The sequence below is a fragment of the Gracilinanus agilis genome, chromosome 1 (assembly GCF_016433145.1).
Source record: "Gracilinanus agilis isolate LMUSP501 chromosome 1, AgileGrace, whole genome shotgun sequence".
In the NCBI taxonomy this organism is placed as follows: Eukaryota; Metazoa; Chordata; class Mammalia; order Didelphimorphia; family Didelphidae; genus Gracilinanus; species Gracilinanus agilis.
Window position 1 is genome coordinate 547,875,788 of NC_058130.1, and position 17,096 is coordinate 547,892,883.

The 17,096-nt window shown below is 38.2% G+C and overlaps 1 protein-coding gene across 1 annotated transcript in view; it reads right to left on the reverse strand.

Moving 5' to 3' along the window:
- MYOM1 (myomesin 1) overlaps window positions 1-17,096 on the reverse strand; it is a 139,637-nt gene that overhangs the window by 38,308 nt on the left and 84,233 nt on the right. The window lies entirely within an intron of this gene.

Below are 17,096 nucleotides of genomic sequence, written 5' to 3' on the forward strand. Positions count from 1 at the left end.
CCCTAGTACAGTACCTGGCACATAGTAGCTCTCTAGTAAATGCCTCTTGACTGGTAGATAGACTTGCTTTTTGAAATCTGCAGATAGCTGAGGTTTTATTCCATTAAAAAGTGTAAAGATGGAATTATCTCTTCCCTATTTATTCTTTAGACTTTAGCTACCAGGAATGTATACATCCCACCCCATTTAAGGATTAAGTGGTGGGGGGAGGTCTACGATCCATGTGAGCTAGTGAGTGACAAATCAAAAACAACTGACTGCCCCCTGGGCAGTCCAAAGCAGGTTTAAAGCTACCATTTGTCCACGTAAAACTGGAAGGTGGACACAGGAAGTAATGCAAAGAGATATTTTTTAAATATGATGGTAACTGTCTGTGAGAGGGATTTTGCCCTTTGAACTTGGCCTTGGAGGAGCTCAGGGTTGAGATCTCAGACTGCTTCCTTTTGATTTGCCATGTGGGTGAGTGAAAGGCTGACTCCCTTTCCTTGGCTTTTCTGGAGGCACTAGCCTTGGAAGAGGCCTTTCATCTTGGAGGAAGCCTCTTGGCTAGAAGCCTTTTTTAATTAACCTCTGTGCCACCCTTTGCTGGGGCCTCTGAAGCCCTGCCAGGTTCAGACCTTCAGACCAGGCTAGTGTAATTATCTCTCTCTCTAATTTTCCTTACTTTCACTCTTCCTAATTGTAAATAAACTACCATAAAAGTCATTCTGAATTGAGTCTTTCATTTGGAATTGAGTAATCAATTCCTGGTGACCCTACTCTTAAATAATTTAGTCCAACCATAATATTTACCCTTAACAAAAGACTTAGAGAACTTTGTAGAAAAACACAAGGTAAAAAAACAAAACAAAACTGGATTCTAAGTCCCAGTCATTATATGCCTCTTCACCATAACACAGGATGGCTTTATCAAGAACATATAAGGGGGAAAAAAGAACATATAAGGAATTGATTATTATATTTTAAAAGCATAGGTAGTATTAAAAAGCCTTTTAAAGAATCAAAATCTATCTTCATCACAAATGTGTATGATGTATGTAGCCTTCTGCACCCATAGCCTCCTATCTCTCCACCAAGAAAAGGAAAAGCTATACCAGTATTTTGAAAAGGAAACAAATGAGATTACAACTTTTAATTTTGGAAAAATTCGTTTAAAAAAAAAGTGCTATTCTTTAGTCAGTTGTGGATAAAGGCAACCACATAATTATAAGGATTGTAGGGGAGACTTGTCAAGAACTTGAAACTTGACTGTGCAATCCTATGATCATGCTTATTACTGAACACTTCAAGTTGAGTGGAATGGGAAGCATCTACTTCAAGGGCATTATGAGTCATGCATGGTATGTACAGGGTAGTGAGCAACTAGTACTTTAAAAGATGATAAGCTTGCTTCTTGAGTTAGGAAGCCAATGCTGTACTTTTGAGTTGTAGTGGCTGAATCACGGCTGAATATTAGCAATGTCTCCAAATCAACCCAAGGCCAGGTTTTAGTTAAGGAGTTTAAAAAGTTGCAGGCAATGAGTGTAAGCTCCTTGTTCCATTGGCTACCACACTGACTCATAGTACTATAGAATTGTCCACATTCATACTCATCTCCTACTGTTCCTTTTTTGAGTTTCATTCCATTAATAAAGGTCCCAATGTGGTTAGTTTTGAGAGTGACATAGGTGAGTAGAATATTTTATAGCAATTCTTGTCTTCATAATGATGAATAACCCAGGGAATATTTTTTTCAAATGTTAGTGTAACTAATGTTGCACTGCCATTTAGAAGGTAAAGGGAGGGGACAGCTAGGTAGTTCCTCAGACACTTTCTTAGCTGTGTGACTCTGGGCAAGTTACTTAACCTTGTTTGCCTAGCCTTTGCCCTTCTGTCTTTGAGTTGTTATTAAAATGAGGGGGGAGGGAGAGGAGGAGAGGGAAGGGGAGGAAAGGGAAGGGAAAGCATGAACTGGTTTAAGGAAATGCTTTGGGAATATAATTTGGAAAGCAAAAGAGAGAGCAGGTGATGATTAACGAAAGTGGAATTATCTATTAAACTCCAAAGAAAAAAATATCACTTTGGAGATGAGGTTCAAGCAAAATGGAATCAAGAATTTTGGTTTAAAAAAATTCAAAACTAAGAGAAGCATAGCTGTTTTACTCATGAGGGATATCAGATGATTGTTTAAAGTCTTTATCATGGCAAAAGAAGAAATCATTTCATTAGATCATGGCCTTTAAGCTGAGTTTTGGCCACTTCGAGGTGCCAACCTAATAAACCTCTCTATGTTTAGCATAGGAAAATAAATACACAGTACGTTACCAGCCCTAGTACCCAAAGTCTTTCAAAACCAGGTAGAAACTGTAGAAGTTTGAATTCTTCTGGTAGCTTTCAAGGCTTTTTATTATTTTCTCTTCTCTTACTCTAAGACAAAATGATGTTGGCTTCCTTGCTACTCCTCACACAGGACTCTCCATCTTCTGACTTTTCACAGCAAGGAATGCCCATGCCTGGAACACCTTTCTTCTTCACCTCCTCCTCCTGGCTTCCTTGACATCCTTCAAGAATCAGCTGAAAACCCATTTCTTCTAGAGGCTTTTCCCTCTCCTCCACAGTTGTTAGAACTCCATCTGAGATTATCTTGCATTTTGGTAATGTTCAGTCATTTTCAATTGTGTCTGACTCTTCATCTGAGGTTTTCTTAGCAAAGATACTGAACTGTTTTGCCATTTTCTTCTCCAGCTCATTTTTACAGATAAGGAAACTGAAGCAAATAGGGTTAAGTGAGTTGCCCAGGGTCACGCAACTAGTAAGTGTCTGAGGCTATATTTGAGTTCAAGAAGATGAGTCTTCCTGACTCCAGACCCAGCTCTCTATCCACTGTGCCACCTAGCTGCTTTAAGCCTCGAATTTACTCTGTATAGATTTCGTATGTACATGGTTATTCACAATTTGTCTCTCCATTAGAATGGGAGCTGCTTGAGGATATGGACTATGACTTTGCCTTTCTTTGTATCTCCAGTCCTTGGTATAGCTCCTTTCATGGAGTAAGAGCTTTAATAAATACTTGTTGACTGATTTACTGGTAGCTTTTGAGACTATATGGTGACAGCAATAACATGATGAAATCTCCAAGTAGAACTTTAATGGAGATCAAATACTTTCACTTCAAATTGGGAAGGCAAAGAAATGATTTGGTAGCACGTGTTGGAATTATACATGCAGAAGTGACAAGAAACATTACTTTATGGGATATTTTACCACTTTATATTAAAGTAATAATGACCAGCATGTGCAAAAAAAAATTTTTAATCATTGTAGCTTATGTACCAGGATTACTTGCTGAGTATGAAGTGGTAAGGAAATTCTACAAAGAACTTGATAAGATGTTACAATTCAAATCAGCATACATTCTGATTCTTGGTGACTTCAGGGGAAAAAAGTAGAAAAAGGTGAGAATAGAAAGAAATGTAAGGGAAAACAGGGTTCAAGAAGAAGGAATGACCTCCAGAGAAAGTACTTTTGGAGTCAGATGCATATCAAAGCATATTATCTTTCACATTAGTTTATTTATGGTTTTTATTTTGAGATTTTGGTTTTATGAGTATTCTCTTATAACAATGACCAATATGGAAGTATGTTTTGCATGTTAATACATGTATAGTCCAGATCAAATTGCTTACCATCTCCAAGAAGGAGGAGTGAAGAGAAGGAGGGAGACAATTTGGATCTTATAATTTCAGGAAATGCATGATGAAAATTGTTATTACATGAAATTGGAAAAATAAAATAACTTTGAATAAAAAAGAAGGAATAAGAGAGGCCAAGGCTTGCTGATTACATAGAAGCATAGTCATCATTGCCATCATCATCACTGCAAACATTTATATAGTGCTTTAAGGTCTGCAAAGAGCTTTACAAATATTATCTCATTTGATCCTTACTATAAGCATAGGAGGTAATGCTATAATTATCCCTATTTTACAGATGAGGAAATGGAGATATGCAGGTGAAGTGACCTGAGGAGTGTCCCAAAGATAGTAAGTATCTGAGACTCAATTTGAACTCAGGTCTTTTTAAAACCAGGTTCATTACTCTATTTATTGAGTCACCCAGATGTCTCTACATTATTTTCTTTGAAAAAAGAAGTATTAAGCACTAGACATGACAAGCACCAAACATCATAAAAAATAAAATAGATATTATTTTAAACAATAGTGAAAGACTACATATTGATATGGATCTGTTCCCTGAGTTAGCTATGTCTTCATAGTCAGATTTGTCAGAGCTAATATCAAAAGAATAAAAAACAAGAATAATAATGAGAAAAAAAGCTAAGGGGTAAAATTAAATTGCTTAACTTAGAATTAAACAAATAACTGAAAATTAAAAATCAGAACTGGATGGCAGAAATGACATTGACATGGACCAGAACAATTTCATCCAAAAGTTTAACTAGTGCAAATTAATTGCAAGGAGCCTAAAAAGTGCCAAACAGCTGAAACACTTTAATAGAGAGAGAAGGTTGCTAAGGGTAACACTGGAATAGAATACAAATTCATTGGTAAACTCTTACAAGGAAGGATGATGGGTGGTTATGAGCAAATTGATGTCATAAAACAGGGAAAAGCAGTGAGGGCCAAAACCATTTTAAAGAAAGTTTGACGGGATATTCAAGTAAACAAATAACAAGGGCATTCAAGAATAAAAATGGAAGGCTTACAAAAGGGAGAAAATGGGAAAGATTTGCAAAAAGAAATCCCACAAAACCACCATTTGAAAAAATTATTTTCTTCATTAGGGATAATCACACTTAGATATCACAATCTCAAATGTGCTTAGAGAGGAGAGTAAAATGACATAAAAGCAATACTAAAATAGGAAAAGTAGCTGGACTGAACCAGTGAGTATAAAGGAGACTCATTCCAGAGATGCAAGGGAATTGAGGGATTGAAGCACATGATAAATGAAGGAAGGGGAAGATACCAAAGGTATGAAAATAATTTTGGACTTCATTAATAGTGAAAAAGATGAACAAGAGAACTTTTATAATTACTAAATGCCTAGTCTTTCATTTATACAAAATCTTTATGAGTCATCTATAAATAACTCAAGGACATCTTTGTTGAGGCCATAGGGAACAAGAAGGCTTTCTCAAATGATATTCACCAGTGGATCACACCTTTATCCTCTCACAATTGGCTGAAATATATAGAAAGTATAAGATACCATTGTGGTAACTGTTTGTTGATTTTCTTTAAAGCATTTGATTTAGTGGAACAAAAAAACTAACTTTTACAACAAGGTATCACCTATCATCTTTCAAGATTATTAAGATTCTTTAGAAGATATAGCAACAGAAATGCTTCTGTTCAATGACTTTATGATAATGAGCATTGGGTGAAATCTAAAACATTTCTGAATGACGATTCAGAAAAGAAGATGAGAAAAAAGGAGTTAGGTACAAGAAGAATCTAGAGAGCAGGCTTAGGAAAACCCTGAGAATGAAGGAGAGGATCATCAGTAGTGTCAAATGTCACAGAGAAGTCAAGAAGAATGAAGGGTGAGAAAAGACCATTGAATTTGACAATTCAGAAAGATCACTTGGTAACTTTGGTGAGAAAGTTTTCAGTTGAGTTTGGAAGGCAGATTGCAAGGTGTTGAAAAGTAAATGAGAGAGGAGAAAGGGAAACAAGGAGTGTAGACAGAGTTTGACTATGAGAAGTAGAAGAAATATAGAATGAGAGCCTGAGGAGTTGGAAGCATAAAGCAGGAGGTTTAAAATATAAAGGAGACCTGGGCGTATTTGTAGGAAACAGATAGGCTATTACATAGGAACACCTTGAAGAGTAGCATTAGAGGAGAAATGGTGGACATGAGAGGGGAGAGAAATCAGATCTAAGGAGACAGATGAGATCAAGGATATGTTAGAGCACTGGCCCTAGTGAGGAAGAGAGCTACCTCTTCATCAGACTAGAATAGCAAAAGAGAGAACAGTGGATGACAACAAAGGATATTGGGATATAGAATATGGGAGAAGAGAAAATTTGTCCGGTCATTAGGGTAAACAGGATCTATTTTCTCAGTAAAGTATAAGGGAGGTCTTCCACTTTGAGGGTGGGGGGAGAGGTCATAGGGAAAGCTTGAGGAGAGAAGAAAAGATGTGGAATAGCCTTTACGGAGAATATGATAGGGAATAAATTAGAATAAAAGGATTGTACTATGACACTGAAAGCCCAAGTGAGATGAGAGAATATACATTTGTAGTGAATTCAGCCAACCAAAGTCCTTTAGCTTGATCAATTCAGTAGCCTGTGAATAGGAGTAGAGAAGAGAGAAGGGAGAAGGGAGAAGGGAGATAGTGGGTTGGGAGTTGACAAGGGGCAAACCTAAAACCAGATGTGTTTTGGTTTGTGAGACATGATCATAACCTAATGGGGCAAACTCATCCAAATGGCAGGTTTGGTCTTATTCTCGATAACATAAAATGACTTCTTATGCCACTCTCAGATCTCAACTAACTTCTTCATATATTTGTTGATTGACTAATTATTGACTAATTGACTGATGTGGGGGAGTTTCTTTATTAATCTAAGAAGCTGTAGGGTGGTGAGTCTTTTTTTTAGGCTTTTGATTGTAACTTCCTTTGGAGGGCATGGAGAATAGATCTTCATGTTCATAAGCGAATTGACTGGTTCTGATGCCTTTGGTACAAAATATATGTGTCTGTGGAGCTGCCTCTTTGTTCTGGCCTATAAAATGGTCTACTCAGATACTCTTTTCCCTTTCTGGTTTTATCTTATTCCTGAGGGCAAAGGGAAGGACATAATGGCTGCCTTGTGATAGAAGTACATGAGAGATGTATTGCTCTTGCTCAAACCACCAGAGTGGAGAATTTATAGGCTCCACATTCCTGGAGAGGTATCAGCTTTGGAGACATGGTAGAGTAATCTCTCAGTCCAAGAGAGAGCAGTTGTAGAAAGGGGAAAAACATGGCCAAAGAATGAGAGGCCTGATCTCTAGCTTCATGAAGGAGGTTCAAGAGTTCCTCCTTTTAATCATTTGGGATAAGAGATCTGAGTGCTAGTCGTTTAGAGGACTATGAACATGGTCCTTGAAGCTAGAGAAATAACAGGCGACTCTAAAGTATGATAGGAAGAAGTAACTGACCTGGACTTTACCATACCCTATTACTGTAACTTATTTAGACAGTTGAAGAACTGAAGAGAAGAGAGTTACTTATCTAGCAGTCCCAAATGTACTTCCTTTCCAAAGTGAGTATGAGCCCTTTAAAGTAATGCCATAAGAATGTGAGGTTTGGGGGAGCTAAGTGGTTCAGTGGTTTGAGAGCCAGATCTAGAGATGGGAGGTCCTGGGTTCAGTTTGTTATCCTTTCATATATTCCAATCATAGGGTGATGCTCTGAATTTAGAGTATCTTAAGACCCTGGGGAAACCCTTAGGTCTCATGAGAGAAGTAGGGGAATTGTATTGACATGGGCTCCCTATGAATCTTTTCATTTAGATCTGAATTTTTGTGTGGAGTGGAATATAGGTTATCTTATGCCTGACATATATTACACATACACTGAGTGCTTGAACAAGATGTTGAGGGAAGATTAGTACCTCTGGTGTGAGAGTTTGATGAGCTCTTTTCAGGGTGTCTCATCTTCCCTCAGTGTCCAACTGTGGGAGGCCAATAAGAGAAACAGAGTCTTAAACAGATGAACATCTGAGACTCCTCTTTTGACCCCTTTTGTGGTCCTTGTGATTTCTTGTTGAAATGTATTGTGACCTTATTGAAAAGCTTTATGTTCCTATCAAACCTGAATTTAAAGGGTTAACACTTTTAACACAGTAAGGAATGCTGCTGCCTGTTATAGCCAAGGCCAAGATACTCCCCAACTTGGCTTTCTGATAAGAACCTAGTCAAAATTCAGCCTTGGCCTTGGTCTATTCTGAAGCCAATGTTTTGTGTTTTAACTTCTGCGCATCTGCAAAGTTTCGGGGGGGAGGTTCTTTTGTGTGAAATGAGTCTTGAAACATATATAATAAACTCCATGCTCCTGGAGCCAGAGCTGGAAGCATGAAGTAAAAGACATTTCCCTTGTCCTGTCCTTATTTCCTTATCAACTAAACTGTCATCAGATTATCAGAGATGATAAAGAGATCTCCACATCCAACTACCACCTAGCTCTCACCTGTGGCTCCAAGAAGCTGCAGAATACGCAGTAGCCACACTCTGGGAAACTGTCTCAGCAGACAGGCTAAACCAGGTCTCAGAGGGTAACCAACAGGCCTCAAACCCATCAGTGAATAAAGGGAGCATCTACTCCAAGCATGTGAAGACTTCCCCTGGTGGAATCTGTGAATGAGAACAATTTGTTCCAACAGCCATGAAGGTGGTGGAAGCAGGCACTGTGGAGTGCTTAGTCAGAAATCAAAGATATCCAGGGCATCCACTACATCTGGGGCCATCATCAGTCATCCTGACTTTTGTGCTAGCACTGGGCTTGGATAACTGTGGAAGAGAAAGTGAGGCTGACAACTCTATGAAACCCTGTTTCACTTATCCAATTCACGAACAAGTCAAGACATCACTTCGTAATGTCACTGATCTTCTTCAAAAATAAAGGATAGCTTGCATGGGAAAGGTGAACCCTTTTATCGACATGTCTGGAGATTCAAATATAAACCAAAAAGAGAGAATGGTTTCAAGGGTAGCCCCAGAGTTTGAACCTGGTCCATGCAAAAACACCAAAGCATGGGGTGCTGATTCATGGGTTGCACCCATTTTTAACGTACAGTTGTCCTAGCTGATTCAATGTTGTTCATAAGTTTCTACTTCTTTTTCATGTTCTGCAATCCTCTCACTTTATTTTCAGTGTTTTATACTGATTTTTAAAAGTGCAATAATAATATAGCTTTAAAAATTAATCATAAAGTAAACCATTTGTATAAAGGGACCATTCTTGACAAGTGAATGATAATTATAAAAGGCATTGATACTGCTTTTCCACTTTTATTTTTATAAACTTGATAAAAAAGAAATGAATTGGAAAGTGACATCTTTTCTCTTAATCTCCAAGATGGATTTAAAAGACAAATAAAACTCTGAATAAGATATATGTTTAAACTGAATTGCTAGGCAGCATAGTGCAGTGGCTAAAGAGTTAGCCCTAAAGTGAGGATGACAGAGTTTCATGTCTCCCCTCTGACATATGCAACCTATTCACCTCTCAGCTCTCTAGGCAAAGTTCTAAGATGGTGTAGACAAGATGACCAACCTGCATTGGCAGAAAGCATATCCTCTTCCCTATACTGATGGAATCCCAAGTCCAGCTTGCATTCCTTAAACTTAATTTGCTTTTATGTGCCTTTGTACTATATAATTCTTAAGGAAAATTCTCTTTTATTTTTCTTTAAATTCAAAGCATTTTTAATCAACAGGACTATTGTTTCCTGCAAACCTTAGTTTAGCATTTGTCTTTTTCAGGAGAACTCTTGCTAAGTCTATAGAACTTTCAGGAAAGAAATCCAATTATTCTAGAAAATCTGAAAACAAAAATTCAAAGATGTGTGTATAGTATGTATACATATACCTTTGGATTTTTGTGAATCCACATTTGTGTGTGTGCAAGAAAAAGATGATCAGAAGTAGCACCTTGCTGGCTGATGCTATAGAAAATGTGCCCAATGGCTAGGTGCTACAAAGTGGGGAAAGTTCACATGGAGGACCACCTCCCACAATCTGGAAGAGATCAAAGCTTTGGTCATCCCACTTCCAGCAAGCAGGGTTATAATTAACCTTTGGATAGTTCCTTCTTTGTTGGTTATAGTCTCAGGGTGACCTTGCTGCTTTCTCCTGCCTTATTCTCCAGTGGACTGCAAGGAGCATGGACAGCATGAGTGTTATTCATCCTGGGGTACTCTCCCATCAGCTTATTTGCTTTCTTTCAAATATAATATACATATACATGAATGTGTGTACACACATATATGCTATAGTATATATAAAATGGCTTGGTCCCCATTCTCCCATGTCCAATCTAGGGCTAAAGGAGTTCTAGGCAAATTTCTCTGGAGAGGGATGCTACCTCTTCTTGAACTCCATGTGTCTCTTTCCAGTAAAAGGCTTGATCAGCTCATGTAGAAACTTTGGAAACAGAACTTATGAAAATATGTATATGGTGAGTCTGGTGCCAGTACAGTGCATGGTAGGAGCTTAATAAATATTCATTAATTCATCGGTACCTGAGTTCAACATGACACACTGAGTCCCAGAAGGCTTTCTGGAATGTCTGGATTTCACTACAAGAATGGGAAATGTTACTATTTCCCTGACCCTCCCACCTCCACCTCCCCTACAGACTGATCCACAGGAATATATATCAAGCTGCAGAAAGAATACTGGATATATAATTAAAGGACTTGAGATAAAATCCCATTTGTTTTACTTAACTAGCCATGTGACCCTGGGCAAGTTATTTCATCTTTTTTGGCCTCAGTTTCCACACCTACAAAATCAAGGGGCCAGGCTCCATGATCTTTAACGGCTACATACTAGCATTTAGTTAACTCTAAATCAGTGGTCCTACTCTTTACTTTGTGCTGTTGCCTTGCATCCAACTCTCCTCTCATGCTCTCACACTGTTCCCCCAATGGCCAAGAGAGCAGGATCCCAAGGGTCAGGATATACAGTTACCCCAAAACAGAGAGAAGGTAACTGGCTCATCTGACAAGTCTAATGCAGTATCATGGCTTAGATTTTCTAGGTGATCCTACATCATGTGAGCTAATGGTTGATAAATAGGTTTTTAAGTCATATAACAATAAGAGCACCACTGGTAGGCATTTCTGGAGCAGCATAAAATCATTTCTATCTTAGCTGTTGAATAATCTTTTCAAAGTAATAGGTTTCTTGCTAAAGCAGGACATAATTCATCTGACTATTTGAAATCTTCATTACTAGCACAATTAGTATTCATAGAAATGTCTGTGTTAAATCCTTTTAGGCATTTCCTGACTAGACCAAGATCAAAAATGCTACCAGTCACAGAGCAGGTTCAGGTAACTTTCCACTTAATTAGAATTGCAGTATAGGTTTCCTGTGAGGTGTGTTTAGGGTTTGTTCTTACTTGATAAGGTTTGTTTTCAGTTTGAAATCTCAATAACAGTTCTCAAGAGACAATTCTTTTAAAATTGCAAGCTGAACTTCAAGGCTTGTCACTGACTTTCATTTTGGTACAGTCTCAAGATAAAAAAACTAATTCCTATAGGGAAATTATAGAATCATAAAGTTAGAGCTCAGGAATAAGAAGGGAATTCAGAGGTCATCTAATCCGGGGATTCTCAAACATTTTGATCTTAGGCCCCTTTTATACATCTTTTTTTTTAGAAAAAAATATAATTTTAGAAAACTCTTACCTTCTTTCTTAGTATCCATTTTAAAACAGAAGAGTGACAAAGGCTAAGGTCACATACCTAGGAAGTATCTAAGGCCAAATATCTTTTTATACCCTTAAAAAGTATTAAGGATCCCTGAAAGAATTTTTGTTTTTATAGGTTATGGCTATTTATTATATTTGAAAATTTTAAATTCTAGTATTATTATGAAAATAGTTTTGACCTCATGGTCCCCCTGAAAGGATCTGAGGGACCCTTAGGGATATCCAGATTACTTTGACTATCACTCATCTAGTCCAAACCATTCATTTTAGAGATGAAGAAACTGAAACCCAGAGAAGTTAAGTCTCCTGATCAAGGTCACACAGGCAACAAGAATAAGTGAGGAATCATTTTGTATTTCCCCAGGAAGATGAAGAATTGACTTCTACAACCAAAATAATTTTGTACTAACTCTAAGCTTCCTAATTTGTAAATATATTTTGGAGTTAATCCACTCTCTCCTCACCACTGCAGTTTCAAAATTACTTAACTTCTCTCAAGACTCAACTCAGGGGTCAGCTCCTATGTACAACTTCTCCTGCTCCCCATGAGAGGTTAAATAATAGTCCCAGACCTAGTGTGTAAGAGGCAGGGCTTGAACCTAGGTGTTCCAGAGTTCAAGGCTTACACTTTCTATTTTACCACACAACTCATAGGCCAGTGGTGTCCCCTACCCAGAAGAAAGCTCCTGGCAGGCAAGAACCATTTTTTTTGGTTTGGTTTTGTCTCCCCAGCACCTAACACAGTCCTTGCCCATAGCAAGCAATTGGCTAATGCTTGCTGTATTGAATTAAACTGAATATAAATATACCTCATAACACACAATTCCTGACCATGAATCAGAATCAGAAAGAGAGCACTGAGTCTGTATTTAGTCAACCTGGATCCAAATCCTGGCCTTGCTACTCAATAATTGTGTGGTCTTGGGAAAGTCACTTCACCCCCATGTGCTTCAGTTTTCTCATCTGTAAAATGTACTAGTTGACCTCAAAAGTCCCTTCCGACCCTATATACCTGCTTTTGGGAATCCCAGGGCCATTGTGGAAAGCAGGGGTTCTTAATGTGTGGATCCATGGAACCCTTGAGGATTTGTTGTTTAATTTCAGGGATGGTCTTTGAACTTGGATAAGAAAAAAATTATATATTTATACCAGTATAATTGATGGCCTTTGTTATATACATGCTTAATAAATGCTAGTCTATTTGTGTTGACTGGCCTGTATTTTATCATAACCATTTGAAAACATTCTGAGAAGGGGTTTCACCAGATTGCCAAAGGGGCCCTGATATAAAAAAGGCTAAGGACCACTAGTTTTGAGTAAATTGGTTTTTTTGACAATAACTAACACTGTATGCAAGCATTGTAATAGAACTTTGGATCACATATATTTAGATCTGGAAAGGACCTCAAAGATTATCTAGTTCAACTCTCTCATTTTTACAAATGAAGAAAGAGTTGTAAAGATGTTATGTAATAATATTGTACTCAAAATACAAGCACTGGTAATAAGAGAAGAAAATAAAATTGAGGGAATGAGAATGGACAATGAGAAAATAAAACTATCCTTTTTTTGCAGCTAATATAAAGGTATACTTCAAAATCCTCGAGATTCAACTAAAAAATTAGTTGAAACAACTGCGGATTTTAGCAAATTAGTAGTATATAAAATAAATCCACACAAATCAGTAATGTTTCTATATAGCAGCAACAAAGCCCTGTATGAAGAGATAGTAAGAGACATTTCACTCAAAGTAACTGAGACAATATAAAATACATGGAAGTATACCTGCTTAGACCAAACCAGGACCAAATGAACATAATTATAAAATGCTTTATATATCAATAAAGTAAAATTTAAATAATTGGAGAAATATTAATTGTTCGTGGGTGGGCTGAGCCAATATAATAAAAATGACAATTCTACCTTAAAAAAAAGAGGTTATATGATTTACCTAAGGTCACAGAGGGGATCAAATGACTGGGTTTGTATTTGAACTTGGGTCCTCTGACTACAAGTTCAATACTCTTTCTATGCACCTTCCTGCTTATGAATTTTTGTCTCTGTGTACTCTAGTTATCATTTCCATGCTTTCAGTCAGTGGTCATTAAATAGGATTCTGTGGTCCCCTTTAGTGCTTGTAGATGTCTTCCTTCTGTGCCTTGGGAAAAGCCATGGCTAGGAACACTCTTGGATGTGGAGAAGAGGAGAGATTCATTCATTTGCCAATGAGTGCTTCAAGGGCAACCTTCTCTTTTTAAGGAGGCAGCCCCAGGAAAGGCTTGGTTAGGTAATTTCATAGTTGGGGCAACCCAGTCTTGCCAATCTGGTAGTTGCTCCATTGAAAGCGAAATTGCCACAGGGAGGAAGTCACCTGGGTCATCCTCAGCGTATCTGAACTATCTACACATGGGGAGGTGGGGCTGTGCAGCTAACTGGCCTGTTAGATTTCTTCTGCTGAATAAATGAATAAAAATGCCTTTATGGAGGCTTTACTATATGCCAGGCACTATGCTGGAGCTGCAAATAGAAACAAAAATAAATGCATCCAGGTTCTTCTTCAGATGAAAAAGTTTAGAACTTACTGGTTTGAGGAACTGTCTGCCTGAATGGATTCAGTTTGTTTGGACTGGAATCCACCAAAGGCTTACAGTGATGGAGGCATTTGCTTTTGGATTTGAACCTAATTGTGTTCTGAGCATCTCTGAGGAGAAGAGGTCTGTTTAGTTAAGGGAAGGGAAGAAAGGAGTCAGAACCTGCTGTCTTCCACTGTTCTGTTTTAAACTTTTATTAGAAACTCAGTTTCATGATATGTCAGGAGAATGCCACATTTGTTAGTCTCCCAAGGGTGTCATTTCTCCCTTGACCTCACACCTCTGCCATATTTGGGGAGCCACATTTAAGTTACGCATTTGTATGAGAGAAATGGAGAGCTGTTTATGAAGGTGTAGGAAGAAAGAGGCAATGATTTCCCTGAAGGAGAAATGTCTTTAAGCGACATTTTGATGCTTTCTCAGGATCAGTTAGTGAGAGGCAACGTGGCTAGTGGCTAGAGAGCTGGGCTGGATGTCAAGAAGGTCTGTGTTCAGATCTTGCCTCTGACATGTGCAGCCTGTATCACCCTGGCTAAATCACTTAACTTCTGATTGCTCTAGCCCAGATACATCAAATTTGTGGCACTGGGCAACATGTCAGATTACAGCAAGAATCCGATTCAAATGTGACTGAGAAATAGTTAATAGAATAAATGAAAACACAATAGGACAATGATGTTAACATGTGGTTTTCTAAGTTGATATGTGGCAGCAAGGATCCTAATGCAAGGTTTAGTGGTCTTGCTTCTTTTTGAGTCTGATACCATTGCACTAGGGAACTCTCTAAGACAGTGATGGGCAAACTACTGCCTGTGGGCCAGATGTGGCCCCCTGAAATGTTCTTTGTTTCTAATCTGATGAATACAATGAGTAGGATACAATACAATGAAACTTCAAGAGTTGCCTTAGAAACAGACTGACAGATGAGCATTTCCTTTCCTTTGGCCCCCTCTTTAAAAAGTTTGCCCATCACTGCTCTAAGAGGTGCTTCTAAGAATTCACTTCTCTTAAGCTGTAGAGAAGGGGCCAACCTATAGTGGTTGAAGGATGATGCTTCCTCACCTGGATGTTCTTTATACCAGGGAAATCCTAGGTCTAGGCTGTAACTGTGATACAATTTATTTCTAAGAACATCTCCAGCTCTCTGTCTCATTTGTTTGTTTTAATACTGATCTTCTTTCTTAGAATCTATACCATGCACTGGTCCCAACACAAAAGAATGGTAAGGACTAGGGAATGATGACTAAGTGACTTGCCCAGGGTCATACAACTAGGAAGTATATGAGGCCAGATCTGAACCTAGGTCCTCTTGTCTTCAGCTATCTAGCTGCCCCTTTCTGTCACTCTTGTTTAAAAGGGCATTATCTAGGGTAAAATAAATATACAAAAATATTTATAGCCGCACTCTTTGTGGTGGCAAAAAATTGGAAAATGAGAGAATGCCCTTAGATTGGGGAATGGCTGAACAAATTGTGGTATCTGTTGGTGATGGAATACTATTGTGCTCAAAGGAATAATGAACTAGAGGAATTCCATGTGAACTGGAAAGATCTCCAGGAATTGATGGAGAGTGAAAGGAGCAGAGCCAGAAGAACATTGTACACAGAGACTGATATACTGTGGTAAAATCGAATGTAATGGACTTCCGTACTGACAGCAATGCAATGACCCAGGACAATTCTGAGGGACTTATGAGAAAGAAGCTATTCACATCCAGAGAAAGAACTTTGGGAGCAGAAACACAGAAGAAAAAAAACTGCTTGATCACATGGTTCAAGGGGGATATGTGATTGGGGATGTAGACTAAATGATCATTCTAGTGCAAATATTAATAATATGGAAATAGGTTTTGATCAATGACACATGTAAAACACAGTGGAATTGCTTGTTGGCTACAAGAGGGGGGAAGGGAAAGAAAAATGAATCAGGTAACCATGGGAAAATATTCCAGGAGCAAGTAGGTGGCTTAGTGGATGGAGTGCCAGATCTGGAATCAGGAAGACCTGTGTTCAAATTTGACCTTAAACACTTTTAGCTGGGTGACCCTGAGCAAGTTACATAACTCTGTTTGCCTAGCCCCTACTACATTTCTGCCTAAGAGTTGTTACTAGGACAAAAAGAAAGGGTTTAAAAAAAGAACAGGGAGTATTAAATTGCATATGAGTTATGAAGATTATATCTCAAGGACTAATAAGCTTGTCTCATGGTTTAAATGGCCCATAGGTTCAATGCAATAGTCTGAAGGCTGATTCTTTTGTTTTGTATTATTGTTTTTTCTTATAATTTTATTTTATATTAAGTTTGAATGGTGACTAATCTATCTACCATAATTCCAAAAATGTCTAGCCTTTAGGGACCACCTAGGAGAATAGTTTTCATTCTAAAAGATTCAGCCTAAGAAAAATGATAGCCAAAAAAATAAGAATGAAATAAAAATTATGATTGTAGACTATTTTGAAGGGAAAGAAGCTTGATGTTTTCAAGTCCAATACAGCATCAAATAACAAGAAAACACTCTTCTTGTTATCCAGCGTTTATCTGGCACAAACTGACCATATGTACACTATAACAAATCCTTTGCTTTCATAGAATGCTCAAAAAGCGAGAAAATGTCTTTCCAGTCTTTCCAAGGCCTTACAATGACCCAGAAAATTAGTGCAGCCTCAGCTCCTAGGTCATTCATTGAGAGCAGCTGTTCGTAAAACTCAGCAGCTGCCAAAACTTAAATCCCAGCTTTTATGTATGAACTGGGCTGGCTATTTGGGCAGCCAGAGTCTGTCCTGTGATTGGGCAGAAATTTTTTGTGCCTTTGTGACTGGTGGGAGCATAGAACCTTCTGTGAGGAAAACAGCTGCTCCAGGGACCCTAAAAGAGCCCCAGACTTTCCTTCCTCAAGACACAAGGCCAGCACTGGGGCTTGGGTCAGAGCCTCCCAAGTCTGCTTTGCACCTGCCCTGCACAGCCTGTATTCATGCATTTCCTGGCTTACAATCAGACTTGTTAATTATTCAGTCAGCATTCAGTGCAACTAATAGTCATTCTGGACAGTAGAGTAAACAGTAGAGACATTACAT